Source organism: Ambystoma mexicanum, chromosome 3p (assembly GCF_040938575.1).
Source record: "Ambystoma mexicanum isolate Mex_15411 chromosome 3p, UKY_AmexF1_1, whole genome shotgun sequence".
Classification (NCBI taxonomy): Eukaryota; Metazoa; Chordata; class Amphibia; order Caudata; family Ambystomatidae; genus Ambystoma; species Ambystoma mexicanum.
Window position 1 is genome coordinate 433,266,722 of NC_090925.1, and position 6,438 is coordinate 433,273,159.

Here is a 6,438-nt window from a genome sequence, read left to right on the forward strand (position 1 = left end):
ACTATACCACAGTTACGCTATTATGACACTTTCTAAATTCAACTTTGGCATAGTGTGGCTAATTAGGCACACTTTCTAAATGCAACTTTGGTACAGAGAGGCTAATAAGGCACACTTTCTAAGTTCAACTATACCACAGTTACGCTAGTAGGCGCACACTCTAAATTCAACTTTGTTACAGTGAGGTTAATTAGGCACACTTTCTAAGTTCAACTATAGCACAGTTACGCTATTAGGCACACTTTCTAAATTGAACTATACCACAGTTACGCTGTTAGGCACACTTTCTAAATTCAACTATACCACAGTTACGCTATTACGGTATTACTTTCTGAATTCAACTTTGGTATAGTGAGGCATATTAGGCACACTTTCTTAATTCAACTTTGGTACAGTGAGGCTAAGTAGGCACACTTTCTAAGTTCAACTATACCACAGTTACGCTATTAGGCACACTTACTAAATTCAACTATACCACAGTTACGCTGTCAGGCACACTATCTAGGTTCAACTATACCACAGTTACGCTAATAGGCACACTTTCTAAATTCAACTTTGGTACAGCGAGGTTAATTAGGCGCACTTTCTAAGTTCAACTATACCACAGTTACGCTATTACTGTATTACTTTCTGAATTCAACTTTGGTATAGTGAGGCTAATTAGGCACACTTTCTTAATTCAACTTTGGTACAGTGAGGATAAGTAGGCACACTTTCTAAGTTCAACTATATCACAGTTACGCTATTAGGCACACTTTCTAAGTTCAACTTTACCACAATTACGCTATTAGGCACACTTTCTAAATTCAACTTTGATATATTGAGGCTAATTAGGCACACTTTCTAAATTCAACTTTGGTACAGTAAGGCTAATTAGGCACACTTTCTAAGTTTAACTATACCACAGTTATGCTATTAGGCACGCTTTCTAAGTTCAACTATACCACAATTACGCTATTAAGCACACTTTCTAAATTCAACTTTGGTATAGTGAGGCTAATTAGGCACACTTTCTAAATTCAACTTTGGTACAATGAGGCTGATTAGGCACACTTTCTAAATTCAACTATAACACAGTTACGCTATTATGCACACTTTCTAAATTCAACTTTGGCATAGTGAGGCTAATTAGGCACACTTTCTAAATGCAACTTTGGTACAGTGAGGCTAATAAGGCACACTTTTGTAAGTTCAACTATACCACAGTTACGCTAGTAGGCGCACACTCTAAATTCAACTTTGGTACAGTGAGGTTAATTAGGCACACTTTCTAAGTTCAACTATAGCACAGTTACCCTATTAGGCACACTTACTAAATTCAACTATACCACAGTTACGCTATTAGGCACACTTTCTAAATTCAACTATACCGCAGTTCCGCTATTAGGCACACTTTCTAAATTTAACTTTGGTATAGTGAGGCTAATTAGGAACACTTTCTAAATTCAACTTTGGTACAATGAGGTTAATTATGCACACTTTCTAAGTTCAACTATATCACAGTTACGCTATTAGGCACGCTTTCTAAGTTCAACTTTACCACAATTACGCTATTAGGCACACTTTCTAAATTCAACTTTGATATATTGTGGCTAATTAGGCACACTTTCTAAATTCAACTTTGGTACAGTAAGGCTAATTAGGCACACTTTCTAAGTTCAACTATACCACAGTTATGCTATTAGGCACGCTTTCTAAGTTCAACTATACCACAATTACGCTATTAAGCACACTTTCTAAGTTCAACTATACCAAAGTTATGCTATTAGGCACAGTTTCTCAGTTCAACTATACCACAGTTACGCTATTAGGCACACTTTCTAAATTCAACTTTGGTATAGTGAGGCTAATTAGGCACAATTTCTAAATTCAACTTTGGTACAATGAGGCTGATTAGGCACACTTTGTAAATTCAACTATACCACAGTTACACTATTATGCACACTTTCTAAATTCAACTTTGGCATAATGAGGCTAATTAGGCACACTTTCTAAATGCAACTTTGGTACAGTGAGGCTAATAAGGCACACTTTCTAAGTTCAACTATACCACAGTTACGCTAGTAGGCGCACACTCTAAATTCAACTTTGGTACAATGAGGTTAATTAGGCACACTTTCTAAGTTCAACTATAGCACAGTTACGCTATTAGGCACACTTACTAAATTCAACTATACCACAGTTACGCTATTAGGCACACTTTCTAAATTCAACTATACCACAGTTACACTATTAGGCACACTTTCTAAATTCAACTTTGGTATAGTGAGGCTAATTAGGCACACTTTCTAAATTCAACTTTGGCACAATGAGGTTAATTATGCACACTTTCTAAGTTCAACTATATCACAGTTACGCTATTAGGCACGCTTTCTAAGTTCAACTTTACCACAATTACGCTATTAGGCACACTTTCTAAATTCAACTTTGATATATTGTGGCTAATTAGGCACACTTTCTAAATTCAACTTTGGTACAGTAAGGCTAATTAGGCACACTTTCTAAGTTCAACTATACCACAGTTATGCTATTAGGCACGCTTTCTAAGTTCAACTATACCACAATTACGCTATTAAACACACTTTCTAAGTTCAACTATACCAAAGTTATGCTATTAGGCACAGTTTCTCAGTTCAACTATACCACAGTTACGCTATTAGGCACACTTTCTAAATTCAACTTTGGTATAGTGAGGCTAATTAGGCACACTTTCTAAATTCAACTTTGGTACAATGAGGCTGATTAGGCCCACTTTCTAAATTCAACTATACCACAGTTATGCTATTATGACACTTTCTAAATTCAACTTTGGCATAGTGAGGCTAATTAGGCACACTTTCTAAATGCAACTTTGGTACAGTGAGGCTAATAAGGCACACTTTCTAAGTTCAACTATACGACAGTTACGCTAATAGGCACACTTTCTAAATTCAACTTTGGTACAGTGAGGTTAATTAGGCGCACTTTCTAAGTTCAACTATACCACAGTTACGCTATTAGGCATGCTTTCTAAGTTCAAGTATACCACATTTATGCTGTTAGGCACACTTTCTAAGTTCAACTATACCACAGTTACGCTATTAGACACACTTTCTAAATTCAACTTTGGTATAGTGAGGCTAATTAGGCACACTTTCTAAATTCAACTTTGCTACAGCGAGGCTAATTAGGCACACTTTCTAAGTTCAACTATACCACAGTTACGCTATTACACTATTACTTTCTAAATTCAACTTTGGTACAGTGAGGTTTATTAGAGCACTTTCTAAATTCAACTTCGGTACAGTGAGGCTAATTAGGCACACTTTCTAGGTTCAACTACACCACAGTTACGCTAATAGGCACACTTTCTAAATTCAACTTTGGTACAGTGAGGTTAATTAGGCGCACTTCAACTATACCACAATTACGCTATTAGGCACGCTTTCTAGCTTCAACTATACCACAGTTATGCTATTAGGCACACTTTCTAAATTCAACTTGGGCATAGTGAGGGTAATTAGGCACACTTTCTAAATGCAACTTTGGTACAGTGAGGCTAATTAGGTACACTTTTTAAGTTCAACTATACCACAGTTATGCCAGTAGGCACACTCTCTAAATTTAACTTTGGAACAAAGAGGTTAATTAGGCACACTTTCTAAGTTCAACTATACCACAGTTACGCTATTAGGCACACTTACTAAATTCAACTATACCATAGTTACGCTATTAGGCACTCTTTCTAAATTCAACTTTGGTATAGTGAGGCTAATTAGGCACACTTTCTAAGTTCAACTATACCACAGTTATGCTAATAGGCACACTTTCTAAATTCAACTTTGGTATAGTGTGACTAATTAGACACACTTTCGGAATTCAACTTTGGTATAGTGAGGCTAATTAGGCACACTTTCTAGGTTCAACTATACCACAGTTACGCTAATAGGCACACTTTCTAAATTCAACTTTGGTACACTGAGGTTAATTAGGCACACTTCAACTATACCACAATTAAGCTATTAGACATGCTTTCTAAGTTCAAGTATACCACATTTATGCTATTAGGCACACTTTCTAAATTCAACTTTGGCGTAGTGAGGCTAATTAGGCACACTTTCTAAATTCAACTTTGGTACAGTGAGGTTAATTAGGCACACTTTCTAAGTTCAACTATACCACAGTTACGCTATTAGGCACACTTTCTGAATTCAACTTTGGTATAGTGAGGCTAATTAGGCACACTTTCTAAATTCAACTTTGGTACAGTGAGGCTAATTAGGCACACTTTCTAGGTTCAACTATACCACAGTTATGCTAATAGGCACACTTTGTAAATTCAACTTTGGTACAGTGAGGTTAATTAGGCACACTTACTAAATTCAACTATACCATAGTTACGCTATTAGGCACTCTTTCTAAATTCAACTTTGGTATAGTGAGGCTAATTAGGCACACTTTCTAAGTTCAACTATACCACAGTTACGCTAATAGGCACACTTTCTAAATTCAACTTTGGTATAGTGTGGCTAATTAGGCACACTTTCTGAATTCAACTTTGGTATAGTGAGGCTAATTAGGCACACTTTCTAAATTCAACTTTGCTACAGCGAGGCTAATTAGGCACACTTTCTAAGTTCAACTATACCACAGTTACGCTAATAGGCACACTTTGTAAATTCAACTTTGGTACAGTGAGGTTAATTAGGCACACTTTCTAAGTTCAACTATACCACAGTTACGCTATTACGCTATTACTTTCTAAATTCAACTTTGGTACAGTGAGGTTTATTAGAGCACTTTCTAAATTCAACTTCGGTACAGTGAGGCTAATTAGGCACACTTTCTAGGTTCAACTACACCACAGTTACGCTAATAGGCACACTTTCTAAATTCAACTTTGGTATAGTGTGGCTAATTAGGCACACTTTCTGAATTCAACTTTGGTACAGTGAGGTTAATTAGGCACACTTTCTAAGTTCAACTATACCACAATTACGCTATTACTTTCTAAATTCAACTTTGGTACAGTGAGGTTTATTAGGCGCACTTTCTAAGTTCGACTATACCACACTTACGCTATTAGGCACACTTTCTGAATTCAACTTTGGTATAGTGAGGCTAATTAGGCACACTTTCTAAATTCAACTTTGGTACAGTGAGGCTAATTAGGTACACTTTCTAGGTTCAACTATACGACAGTTACGCTAATAGGCACACTTTCTAAATTCAACTTTGGTACAGTGAGGTTAATTAGGCGCACTTTCTAAGTTCAACTATACCACAGTTACGCTATTAGGCACGCTTTCTAAGTTCAAGTATACCACATTTATGCTGTTAGGCACACTTTCTAAGTTCAACTATATCACAGTTACGCTAATAGGCACACTTTGTAAATTCAACTTTGCTACAGCGAGGCTAATTAGGCACACTTTCTAAGTTCAACTATACCACAGTTACGCTAATAGGCACACTTTGTAAATTCAACTTTGGTACACTGAGGTTAATTAGGCACACTTTCTAAGTTCAACTATACCACAGTTACGCTATTACGCTATTACTTTCTAAATTCAACTTTGGTACAGTGAGGTTTATTAGACGCACTTTCTAAATTCAACTTCGGTACAGTGAGGCTAATTAGGCACACTTTCTAGGTTCAACTATACCACAGTTACGCTAATAGGCACACTTTCTAAATTCAACTTTTGTACAGTGAGGTTAATTAGGCGCACTTCAACTATACCACAATTACGCTATTAGGCACGCTTTCTAAGTTCAAGTATACCACATTTATGCTATTAGGCACACTTTCTAACTTCAACTATACCACAGTTATGCTATAAGGCACACTTTCTAAATTCAACTTGGGCATAGTGAGGGTAATTAGGTACACTTTCTAAATGCAACTTTGGTACAGTGAGGCTAATTAGGTACACTTTTTAAGTTCAACTATACCACAGTTATGCCAGTAGGCACACTCTCTAAATTTAACTTTGGAACAATGAGGTTAATTAGGCACACTTTCTAAGTTCAACTATACCACAGTTATGCTATTAGGCACACTTACTAAATTCAACTTTGGTATAGTGTGGCTAATTAGGCACACTTTCTGAATTCAACTTTGGTATAGTGAGGCTAATTAGGCACACTTTCTAAATTCAACTTTGGTACAGTGAGGCTAATTAGGCACACTTTCTAGGTTCAAATATACCACAGTTATGCTAATAGGCACACTTTGTAAATTCAACTTTGGTACAGTGAGGTTAATTAGGCACACTTTCTAAGTTCAACTATACCACAATTACGCTATTACTTTCTAAATTCAACTTTGGTACAGTGAGGTTTATTAGGCGCACTTTCTAAGTTTGACTATACCACACTTACGCTATTAGGCACACTTTCTGAATTCAACTTTGGTATAGTGAGGCTAATTAGGCCCACTTTCTAAATTCAACTTTG